This window comes from Saccopteryx bilineata, chromosome 5 (assembly GCF_036850765.1).
Source record: "Saccopteryx bilineata isolate mSacBil1 chromosome 5, mSacBil1_pri_phased_curated, whole genome shotgun sequence".
Taxonomy (NCBI): domain Eukaryota; kingdom Metazoa; phylum Chordata; class Mammalia; order Chiroptera; family Emballonuridae; genus Saccopteryx; species Saccopteryx bilineata.
The window spans coordinates 82,604,021-82,617,065 of NC_089494.1; positions in this window are offsets into that span (position 1 = coordinate 82,604,021).

Sequence of the window (13,045 nt, forward strand, 5' to 3'; positions counted from 1 at the left end):
AGGCTCCATGTTTCTTTCCTCGGGGCCAGGGAACCTTGCGGGGGGGGGGGGGGGTGCGCTTTGTACTCAATAAAGCCATTTATTATTCTACACTTTGCGGCTCCGAACCCCGTTCCTTCCTTCTCAGCGGGGAAAAATACCTTACAGGTTTATTTTGGCTTTTCTCTTCCTGCACCTGGCTAGCCATTCACCCCGTTCCCCACAGGTGTGGTGGAATGTCTGGGGATCCATGTTTTCCTCCCCTTTGCATTTACAATACAATGCCAAGGGCCATCCTGGTTATGCCAATCACACAGTACAGAGACTATTCTCACAATTTCTCTGCACACTTTAACCCAAATTAATAAAATGTTCTCTAAGCCTCTTAAAATATTAATTCTGTAGTTTTTGGTACCTTACAACACCTGTGGGTGAAGTGGCTCAGTGGCTCCTCAGGTTTGCTTATTCTGGACATTACACATAAATGGAATCATACAATTTTTTACCTCTGTGTCTGGCTTCTTTCACTTAGCATAATATTTTCAAGGTTTATTTGTGTTGTAATATCTATGAGCACTTCCCTTCCTTTTATAGCTGCAAAATAACCCAGTATATGAATATGCTATATTTTATTTATCTATTATCAGTAGACACACATTTGGGTTGTTTTGGCTTTGGGACTATTATGAAAAATGCTGCTATGAATATTTATGTACAAATTTTTGTATGAACATACATTTTCATTTTGCTTGGACACACTTATGAATGAAATTGCTGAATCTTTTTTTTTTACTAAATTAGTATATCTATTTTCAAAAACCTTTCTAGCATCTTTTCAAAATCGAAAAATAAATTTAAAAAATGAAGTCTTTCTCTGTCCTTGTCCCACCCTAATCTTTTCCATAGGCATTGCCATCATTAATAGTTTCTTAGAGGCCTGACCTGTGGTGGCGCAGTGGGATAAAGCGTCGACCTGGAACACTGAGGTCGCCGGTTTGAAACATTGGGCTTGCCTGGTCAAGGCACATATGGGAGTTGATGCTTCCTGCTCCTCCCCCTTCTCTCTCTGCCTCTCTCTCTCACTCCTCTCTCTCTAAAAAAAAAAAAAATCAATAAATAAAAAAAAAATCAATAAATAGTTTCTTAGAAATTCATCCCCAAATTTTCTATCATATAGAAGCAGAGAAAAAAATTTTGTTTATTTTTGTTTTGTTTGGACCCTAAAGATAATGTTCAATACAAATAACTCTTATTTTTTTAAACAGCTGCATATTATTTCATTTACTAATTTACCATAATAAATTTAACTGGACACTCATTCAATGATATTCAAGCTCTTTATAGCTGTCATTTTAATGTTGCAATGAGAAATATTCTTTAACAATTTTTCTAAACTTGTGGGCATATATTTGTAGGAGAAAGTTAAAGAACTTGGAAAGCAGGGAGGTAGAGAGTGATTAAGTCCCTGGTTGTTGACACCAAAGAGGTTGCAAAAATATACATTCCCACTATTATTGTTTCATAGAGTGCCTGCTGGTTTCCTAATTCCATTACCAATATGGTAAAGTAAATAATGCTGGGTTTTGGGGGGGGGGTTTGGTATTTTTCTAATGCTGGAAACGGGGAGAGACAGTCAGACAGACTTCCGCAAGTGCCCCACCGGGATCTACCCTGCACGCCCACCAGGGGGTGATGCTCTGCCCCTCCAGGGCGTCGCTCTGTTGCGACCAGAGCCACTCTAGTGCCTGGGGCAGAGGCCAAGGAGCCATCCCCAGCGCCTGGGCCATCTTTGCTCCAATGGAGCCTCGCTGCGGGAAGGGAAAAGAGAGAAAGGAAGGAGAGGGGGCGGGGTGGAGAAGCAGATGGGCGCTTCTCCTGTGTGCCCTGGCAGGGAATCGAACCCGGGACTCCTGCACGCCAGGCCGACGCTCTACCACTAAGCCAACCGACCAGGGCCATAAATAATGCTGTTTTAACATACATGTAGTTTTTGAGTCTTATGATAACTTCTTGACTCTATAAGGGACTGCCAAACTCACTAACTTTTTAATATCTTTTTGCTCAATAAATTCATTGTGCTTCCACCTGACCAGGCAGTTGTACAGTGGACAGAACATCAGACTGGGACACAGAAAATTCAGGTTCGAAACTCCAAGGTCGCCGGCTTGAGCATGGGCTCATTTGGCTTGAGTATGGAGTCGCTGGCTTAAGCATGGGATTATAGACATGACCCCATTGTCCCTGGCTTGAGCCCAAGGTCACTGGCTTGAGCAAGGGGTCACTTGCTCTTCTGTAGCCCCCCAATTAAAGCACATATGAGAAGCAATCAATGAATAACTAAGGTGCTGCAACAAAGAGTTAATGCTTCTCACCTCTCTCCCTTCTGTCTGTCTGTCCCTAGCTGTTCCTCTCTCTGACACTCTCTGTCTCTGTCAAAAAAAAAAAATTCATTGTGCTCCCAATTTGATCTTTTTACCTGTCAATCACCATTCCATTCAAGGTGTTAGAATAGTTGAACAGTGAGTGTAGTTTTATGAAAATAATATTCTCAGATTGCCTGTGGCAGACTTGAAACTTACCTTATCAGTGCTGCAGCTTTGAATAATTTGTAAATGATCTTTGCCTTTGGATAAGGTTGAACTATAGTCTTGATTGGGATGTCCTCAATCAGATTAGAGATACCTGGATAGATGGTGAAAATACAACAAGGTAAGTTACTGGTATGAGGCAGGCCTAATAGCAAGACATAGAACAAATGGATCCAGAAATGATTGGTCCAGATAGTTTAGAATGAGAATAGTATAAAAATATATAACGTGAATATATGCCTGATGAGATGTTTGCCTTTATCCACCAAGAAAATTTTGGATCAGTCACATAGACTAAATAAACAAAGAGAAAAAATTCTAAATATTCAAGCCATTGTAATTATCTTAATAAATATTTCAAAAACTTTGTTCAGTATGAAGAATCACAAATATAAAATGGCCAGCCTTTACATTTTTAACTTTCATTCACTTGTACTTCAGTTTTTTACATCTGATTCTTTTCTCCACTACTTTATTAAGATGCTGCCTTAAGACTCAAAGATAGACTACATCCATAAATTGTTTCTAAGCTGTTACCTTTGGCATTGTTTACTCACACTTTTATTAATGAAATGCTGCACTTAGACTCACTGACTTTTGACTCCGACTTTTGGGTTTTTCTTTTTTTTTTTCGGTTTAGATTTTATGTCATACATTTTTTGCTCCAATAGTTTTTCAATGACTCTTTAATTAGTTGAGCTAAATCATATTTCAATATAATTCTAATACACCATGTTCTAGCAACAATGAACTTTTCTTTTACAATAATTGTTCACGTAGGCTTTAGACTTACTCAGCTCCCTTTATTTGCTTGTCTCTACATTTGTATGAGCCATACTCTCTAGGGGGCCCTTTGTACTTTTCTTCTAAATTATACTCAGCAAGAAGGCCTTAAAGTTTGGTTAAACTTTAAATAAGCTGCTTCCGGCCTCTGAGCACCTATTCTCACACTTTTTGCACAGGCTTTTAGAGAATCCAGATGACCTAACCACAGAGGTCCATTACCTCTCAATTTTTAGAGCATTTTCCTTCAGAAAATTTGTAATTGCAAATTCTTTCTCTGCTCCTTTTGGGAATAAATCATTTTAAAAACTCTTAGCAGTTTTATATCCTAGGAGTGCCTTTCTGTAGGATCTGAGAGCATTCCTTTAAAGGTAATCATCAAGGAAATAGCACCCTATTTTCCAGTCTCTGTGGGAGCCTAAGGTCAATGCAAATCTTGCTCCAAGTGTTAGTATTACTACTGTTATAAAGATACAAGAAAGTTTTCTTTTTCTTGGCTAAGTCCAATCAGCAAATGTAGATGGCCTACGATCTTCCACCCCAGCAAAATGAAAATGACCACCTAAAAGAGACTTGGATTCAGTGAAGGACACCTTTAGATGATAGCAACCTGATAGAAGGAAACTAGGGGAAGAGATGGGTGGAATGAACACTCTTGTCATACTTGCCTGTCTATCACTCCTCACCTGCCAATACTCAGCTGAAGTGAGACGGTAATAGAGCCTACTGATGAGGTCATATGGGCCACAGAGCAAGCTAAGCTAGTAGATTCATTCATCTATCAACTTATACTTTTAACAAACATTTTTATGTGACCAGCATTTTACTAGGCTCTAGAGCAGGGGTCTCAAACTCGCGGCCCGCCGAACAATTTTGTGCGGCCCGCAGACTAATCCACGAAGTTCAAAATATTTTGGATAAAATTAAGTAAGCCTAGGGGCCTACTTGTATTTGCCGAATGGCTGTGATCTTGCTCTGCGGCCCACATGCTGAGTTGAGTTTGAGACCCCTGCTCTAGAGATAAAAAGACACAAAACATTATTATATTAATAAATTTATTATAATGGCTATTACTTGAACATGTCCAAATGATGTGGAATTTCAGGAAATAAAATTAAGAAAGTAGTAAAATTTTTACTATCATTTGAGTAATAGAGCATAGATAAACATATTGTCAGAAGAGAAGTGTAAACAAGGCTTGCTAGACATGAGTGGCTCCATATATCTGGGCTTCAGTAATTAGTGAGAGATAAACAGTACTTAAAGATGTTGACAAAATGATGGACAGGTGGATATAACATCACCACTGAGACCAGGAAAGAAGAGTGTTTCAGTAGTGCCACTCAACAATTTCCTAAGTGTGGAAACCTCAAAAAAAATAAAAACTGAAAATGATCTTTCTGTTTTGATTGTGAGGAAAGTATCATTGTCTTGAGATTTGCAGGTAGAATATTATTACAAAAGTTTCTGTTTTTGTTCAAAGCTGAAGAAATCGAAAAGTTATTACACAAATGTTTTTCTTTAAAATGATTTGTGATAAAAAGCAAGTATATTTTCTCATTTTATTTTTCTGAACAAATTATAATGGTGGATTCTACCTTAACTGCCATCTAAATCTCTCTTTCCTTATCAGAGAAAAAAAAAGATTAAAAACCACTATTCTCTAAAGAACACATAAGTTCTAGTTGATATTACTATGTTTACATAAATGTTGAGACGTATCTACATAAATTCTAAATGTGTGTTCATTTCCCAAAACCTCAGAAGTAAGTTCAATATTTTTAATCTATTAGATAATTCAACAAAATATTTTTTTCTCTCATTTTCTGATTTTAAGTTACAAGATTTCAATAAAATCATCAAATACAATCCATTAATTATGGATTTTTATTTTTAATTGAAAATCATTTTAGTGGCTTTTCTAGATAGTATTTTTAAGTTATTAATTGTGGGTTAAAATTAAGTCTGATAAGAAGATATTTTATACCTTACTTTTAACTGTTTTTTCTGGAAAATGATATCTGATCCTGTTCATAAAAGTTGATAGAGAGAATAAATCCAGAGTAAATATGAAGAAAGACAACATCAATCTGTAAGAAAAGGATGAGACAATGAATGCTGTAAATTCAAGTGGAAAGATAGCTTCATAAGGAGCAATCAACAATTCAGTCTAGAGAGATCATGCGAAGAATACAAACTTTCAATGACAAAGACAACAAAGACATGAAGCAAACTAACAAAGAGGTTATAGATATTAAGTGAATTCTTATTGTGTTTCAGTAAATTTGTGTATAGTTTAACCTGTTTAATGGCACTCAGCTGGCAGCAGACAATACAGGAGTTCTTTCTAGGTAGTTCATAAGAACTACTGTGCAGCATTCCACATTGTAATATCATTGCATATATCTTTTTGCACTTGAGACTCTAAGCTCCCTAGGCACAAATTTATTTTTTTTAATTATGCAACTTTTCCTAGCTCAGTGACTGGCACTGGATGAATAAATTGAAATTCAGACATTCAGATCACAATACCATAAACAAGGTGCAATGATAATTTGGGAGCAATTTACATTAAATTATACCAGAAATGCCTATAAGTCCAATCAGTGGCTTTATGAAAATTTTGACATATTGAGTAATCACTAAGGGACTGGCCAAGCGTGTGCATGAGCCAGAGAATGTCTTACCTTGAGAATGACAAATGAGGTTTCAAGCTACCATAAGGAAATATTAATCAAAATCTGAAAAACAAGATTTACAGAAAATGCTTATAGATAGATACATAGATAGATGATAAATGATAGATAGATAGATAGACAGATAGATAGATAATAGACAGATGATAGATAAATAATAGATGATAGGTAGATAGATAGATAGATGATGATAGATGATAGATAGATGATAGATAGATAGATAGATAGATAGATAGATAGATAGATAGATAGATAGATAGATAGATGATAGATGATATATAGACGATGGATAGAGAGATAGATAGAGATATGATAGATAGATTGACCAGTGGTCAAAAGCAAACTCAGGAAACTCAGTTAACTGACAGAAGATAAAAATAAGCAACTTGAAGTCATGAATTCATAAGGTTATGTAGATTATTACACAAATCCAGTAAAACAAGCTTTAGGGGAACCTATGTAAAATTTTTTGTTTCTGTAGTCTTTTTTTTTTTTTTATTAAATAATTTTATTTTTTTAATGGGGTGACATCAATAGATAAGGTTACATATATTCAAAGATAACAAGACCAGGGTATCTTGTCGTTCAATTATGATGCATACCCGTCACCCAAAGTCAGATTGTCCTCTGTCACCTTCTATCTTGTTTTCTTTGTGCCCCTCCCCCTCCCCCTTTCCCTCTCCCATTGCCCCCTACCCCCCGTAACCACCACACTCTTATCAGTGTCTCTTAGTTTCACTTTTATGTCCCACCTACGTATGGAATAATGCAATTCCTGGTTTTTTCTGATTTACTTATTTCGCTTCGTATCATGTTATCTAGATCCCACCATTTTGCTGTAAATGTTCTGATGTCATCATTTCTTATGGCTGAGTAGTATTCCATAGTGTATATGTGCCACATCTTCTTTATCCAGTCATCTATTGACGGACTTTTTGGTTGTTTCCATGTCCTGGCCACTGTGAACAATGCTGCAATAAACATGGGGCTGCATGTGTCTTTACGTATCAATGTTTCTGAGTTTTGGGGGTATATACCCAGTAGAGAGATTGCTGGGTCATAAGGTAGTTCTATTTTCAGTTTTTTGAGGAACCACCATACTTTCTTCCATAATGGTTGTACTACTTTACATTCCCACCAACAGTGTATGAGGGTTCCTTTTTCTCCACAGCCTCTCCAACATTTGCTATTACCTGTCTTGCTAATAATAGCTAATCGAACAGGTGTGAGGTGGTATCTCATTGCTGTTTTGATTTGCATTTCTCTAATAGCTAAAGAAGATGAGCGTCTTTTCATATATCTGTTGGCCATTTGTATTTCTTCCTGGGAGAAGTGTCTGTTCATATCCTTTTCCCATTTTTTTATGGGATTGTTTGTTTGTTTGTTGTTGAGTTTTATGAGTTCTTTGTATATTTTGGATATTAGGCCCTTATCTGAGCTGTTGTTTGAAAATATCATTTCCCATTTAGTTGGCTTTCTGTTTATTTTGTTATCAGTTTCTCTTGCTGAGCAAAAACTTCTTAGTCTGATGTAGTCCCATTCATTAATTTTTGCCTTCACTTCTCTTGCCATTGGAGTCAAATTCATAAAATGCTCTTTAAAACCCAGGTCCATGAGTTGAGTACCTATGTCTTCTTCTATGTACTTAATTGTTTCAGGTCTTATGTTTAGATCTTTGATCCATTTTGAGTTAATTTTTGTACAGGGGGAGAGACTGTAGTCCAGTTTCATTCTTTTGCATGTGGCTTTCCAGTTTTCCCAGCACCATTTATTGAAGAGGCTTTCTTTCTCCATTGTGTGTTCTTGGCCCCTTTATCAAAAATTATTTGACTATATATATGTGGTTTTATTTCTGGACTTTCTATTCTGTTCCATTGAGTGTCTATTTTTCTGCCAATACCATGTTGTTTTGATTGTCGTGGCCCTATAATATAGTTTGAAGTCAGGTATTGTAATGCCCCCAGCTTCATTCTTTTTCTTTAGGATTGCTTTGGCTATTCGGGGTTTTTTATAGTTCCATATAAATCTGATGATTTTTTGCTCTATTTCTTTAAAAAACGTCATTGGAAGTTTGATGGGAATTGCATTGAATTTGTATATTGTTTTGGGTAATATAGCCATCCTGATTATATTTATTCTTCCTAGCCAAGAACAAGGTATATTCTTCCATCTCATTATATCTTTTTCGATTTCCCTTAACAATGGTATATAGTTTTCATTATATAAGTCCTTTACATTCTTTGTTATGTTTATTCCTAAGTATTTTATTTTTTTTGTTGCAATCGTGAAGGGGATTATTCTTTTGAGTTCCTTCTCAGTTGTTTCATTGTTGGCATATAGAAAGGCTATTGACTTCTGAATGTTAATTTTGTATCCTGCGACCTTACTGTATTGGCTTATTGTTTCTAGTAGTCTTTTTGTGGATTCTTTGGGGTTTTCGATGTATAGGATCATATCATCTGCAAAAAGTGATAGCTTTACTTCTTCTTTTCCGATATGGATGCCTTTTATTTCTTTGTCTTGTCTGATTGCTGTGGCGAGAACCTCTAGTACCACATTAAATAAGAGTGGAGAGAGTGGACAACCCTGTCTTGTTCCTGATTTAAGGGGGAAAGCCTTCAGTTTAGTGCCATTTAATATGATTTTAGCTGATGGTTTATCATATATGGCCTTTATCATGTTGAGATATTTTCCTTCTATACCCATTTTGTTGAGAGTCTTAAACATAAAATTGTGTTGTATTTTATCGAAAACCTTTTCTGCATCTATTGATAAGATCATGTGGTTTTTGTTCTTTGTTTTGTTGATATGGTGTATTACGTTAACCGTTTTACGTATGTTGAACCATTCTTGAGATTCTGGGATGAATCCCATTTGATCATGATGTATTATTTTTTTAATATGTTGTTGTATTCGATTTGCTAGTATTTTGTTTAATATTTTAGCATCTGTATTCATTAGAGATATTGGTCTGTAGTTTTCTTTTTTTGTGCCATCCTTGCCTGGTTTTGGTATGAGGATTATGTTGGCCTCATAAAATGTGTTTGGAAGTATGGCTTCTTCTTTAATTTTTTGGAAGACTTTGAGTAGAATAGGAACCAAGTCTTCTTTGAATGTTTGATAAAATTCGCTGGTATAGCCGTCTGGGCCTGGACTTTTATTTTTGGGGAGGTTTTTAATGGTTTTTTCTATTTCTTCTCTACTGATAGGTCTGTTTAGGCTTTCTGCTTCTTCTTGACTCAGTCTAGGAAGGTTGTATTGTTCTAGGAATTTATCCATTTCTTCTAGGTTGTTGAATTTAGTGGCATAAAGTTTTTCATAGTATTCTACAATAATTCTTTGTATATCTATGGTGTCTGTGGTGATTTCTCCTCTTTCATTTTGGATTTTGTTTATATGAGTTCTTTCTCTTTTTTCCTTGGTAAGTCTTGCCAAGGGTTTGTCAATTTTATTGATCTTTTCAAAGAACCAGCTCCTTGTTCTATTAATTTTTTCTATAGTTTTTCTGTTCTCTAATTCATTTATTTCTGCTCTGATTTTTATTATCTCCTTTCTTCGGCTGCTTTTGGGTTGTCTTTGTTCTTCTTTTTCTAGTTCCTTAAGGTGGGAAGTTAAGTGGTTCACTTGGGCTCTCTCTTGTTTGTTCATATAGGCCTGAAGTGATATGAACTTCCCTCTTATCACTGCTTTTGCTGCATCCCATAGATTCTGATATGTCGTATTGTCATTTTCATTAGTCTGTATAAATCTTTTGATCTCTGCACTTATTTCTTCTTTGACCCATTCATTTTTTAAAAGTATGTTGTTTAGTTTCCACATTTTTGTGGGATTTTTTTCCTCTTTTTTGCAGTTGAATTCTAGTTTCAAGGCTTTATGATCAGAAAATATGCTTGGTACAACTTCAATTTTTCTGAATTTGCTGATGTTGTTTTTGTGGCCCAACATATGGTCAATTCTTGAGAATGATCCATGTACACTGGAGAAAAATGTATACTCAGTCACTTTGGGATGAAATGTCCTATAGATGTCTATCATATCCAGGTGCTCTAGTGTTTTGTTTAAGGCCACTATGTCTTTGTTGATTCTCTGTTTGGATGACCGATCTAGAGCCGTCAGCGGTGTATTGAGGTCTCCAAGTATGATTGTATTTTTGTCAGTTTTGGTTTTAAGGTCAATAAGTAGCTGTCTTATATATTTTGGTGCTCCTTGGTTTGTTGCATATATATTAAGAATTGTTATGTCTTCTTGATTCAGTGTCCCCTTAGCCATTATGAAATGGCCATTTTTATCTCTGAGTACTTTTCCTGTCTTGTAGTCAGCATTATCTGATATGAGTATTGCTACACCTGCTTTTTTTTGGATGTTATTTGCTTGGAGTATTGTTTTCCAGCCTTTCACTTTGAATTTGTTTTTATCCTTGTTACTTAGATGAGTTTCCTGTAGGCAGCATATAGTTGGATATTCTTTTTTAATCCATTCTGCTACTCTGTGCCTTTTTATTGGTGAGTTTAATCCGTTTACATTTAGTGTAATTATTGATACTTGTGATTTCCCTATTGCCATTTTATATCTTGCTTTCTGTTAGTTTTGTGTCTTGTTTGATCCTTCTCTTTCGTTTTTCTATCTTTTGTTTTTATTTGGTTGTATTCCATACATCTTTCCTCTGTTGCTATCTTTTTTATCTCATGTGCTTCTGTGGTGGTTTTTTCAATGGTGGTTACCTTTGAGTAATGAAAACGGTCCCTACCCTGTTCATTGTAGCAAACTATTTTGTGAGTACTTTTGTACTCCATCGTCCTTTGCTACTGTTAATCTCCATCTTCTCCCCCTCTTTCTTTTTGTTGTTGTCACAGTTTAAATTTGGTTTTATTGTGTTCTTCTTGGAGCTTTTACTTGTGGTTCTGTTTTTTTTTTTTGTTCTTTGTATCTGATTGGAGAACCCCCTTTAGTAATTCCTGGAGTGGGGGTTTTCTGATGATAAATTCCCTCATCTTTTCTGTATCTGAATGTTTTTATTTCTCCTTCATATTTGAAGGATAGCTTTGATGGGTATACTATTCGTGACTGAAAGTTTCTCTCTTTCAGGACTTTAAATATTGGGGTCCACTCTCTTCTAGCTTGTAGAGTTTCTGCTGAGAAATCTGATGATAATCTAATGGGCCTTCCTTTATATGTTGTATTCTTCTTTTCCCTGGCTGCCTTGAGAATTTTTTCTTTGCTGTTGGTTTGTGTCAATTTCATTATGATATGCCTTGGAGTAGGTTTGTTGGGGTTAAGAAAACTCGGTGTTCTGTTTGCTTCTTGAATTTGAGGCTTTAGTTCTTTCCACAGGCTTGGGAAGTTCTCATCTATTATTTGTTTGAGTATGTTCTCCATTCCATTTTCTCTCTCTTCTCCCTCTGATATACCTATTATTCTTATGTTATTCTTTTTGATGGAGTCAGATAATTCTTGTAGGGCTATCTCATTTTTTTAAATTTTTGAGTCTCTTTCTTCTTCTCTCTGTTGTGCCTCAAGTTGCTTGTCTTCTATTTCACTAATCCTCTCTTCTATCTGACCTGTTCTATTAGCTAAGCTTGTTACTTCGTTTTTCAGCTCATGAATTGAGTTTTTCATCTCTGTTTGATTTGTTTTTATAGTTTCAATTTCTTTGGACATATATTCTTTGTGTTCATCTAGTTGTTTTCTGAGCTCCCTAAATTGCCTTTCTGTATTTTCTTGTATATCTTGGAGGATTTTTAGGATTTCTATCTTGAATTCTCTGTCATTTAGCTCCAAGGTTTCCAATATATTAAATTTTTTCTCCATAGATTTTTCCTCATCTAGCTGTGTTACCTCTCTTTCTTTTGTATCCATGATATTCGATTTTCTCTTCCTTAATGGCATCTGAGGGTGGTTTTGTTGATAGTATTAATGAGATTTAATAAAGAATAAAAAGTTAAAAAAAATAAAAAATCAAAAAGAGTTTTTTTTTTTAAAAAAATTAATAATGAAATAAAGAAAAATAAAATAATAATTTTTTAAAAAAGGAAATTATTCCTCCCCTCCTTTTTTCCTCTCCTCTCCCCTTTTTCTTGAGAAAATCTTGTGGTGAACTGTGAATTATAACAAACAATGCCTGTGATGGAGGTCCTGAATTGGGGAAAAGTAATAAAGGGGCAAAAAAAAAAAAAAAGGAAAAAAAAAAAAGGGGGGGGGCGGTATGGACCCACAAAAAGCAAATAAGGAAAAAATTTGGGTCAAGAATAAAATGATTTGCTTTTAGGTGTTGGTGTTGTCTAAGAGTTATGATGAGAGGAATAAGAGAACAAAAAATGGGGGGACAAATTAAAAAAATACTATTGTATTTAGTGGAACAAGAACTAGATAAAATGGAGAGCCAGGGATGGGAGCACTGCTAGTGAGTTAAAAAGGTGAAGTAAAAACCCCCCAAAATGCCACAAACATAAGTTTGAGTCCCAGATAAGATAATTTGTTTGTTATTGAGGTTTGAATGAGAGGAGATGTAAAGGAGAAAGGAAGAAACTAATATAGAGGGAGAAAAGAAAGAGAGAGAGAGAAAAAAAGAGGGAACCAGTAAAAGAAGAAAAAAGAAAGGAGAGAGAGAGAGTTAAGGGTTTTGGAGTGCAACCCTCATAGAGAGAAAGGAAGAGGAGAAAAAAGATAATGGGAGATGTAACACTTATGGGTAGTATAGTTCAAGGAGAGGAGAGAGTAAGACCGGCAGAGAGTTAATCGGCCAAATTGGAGGAGGAAAAAAAGTATCAAGAATGAAGATAAGAGAAACAAACGAACAAATATAATAAAATGGGATAGGTTATAAAGTCTGCAGATTATTCTTGATTTTGAGAGGTTATCTTCTTGTTTTTTCTTTTCTCTCCCTCTTCCTGGTCGGTGACTCTGTACCCCAGGTTCTGCCCCTTTGGCACGCTCAGGTAGAGGTTTGCAGTTGATAAGTCTCTATGTCAATGTCATGTATTGTGCTTTAGTCTCGTTGGG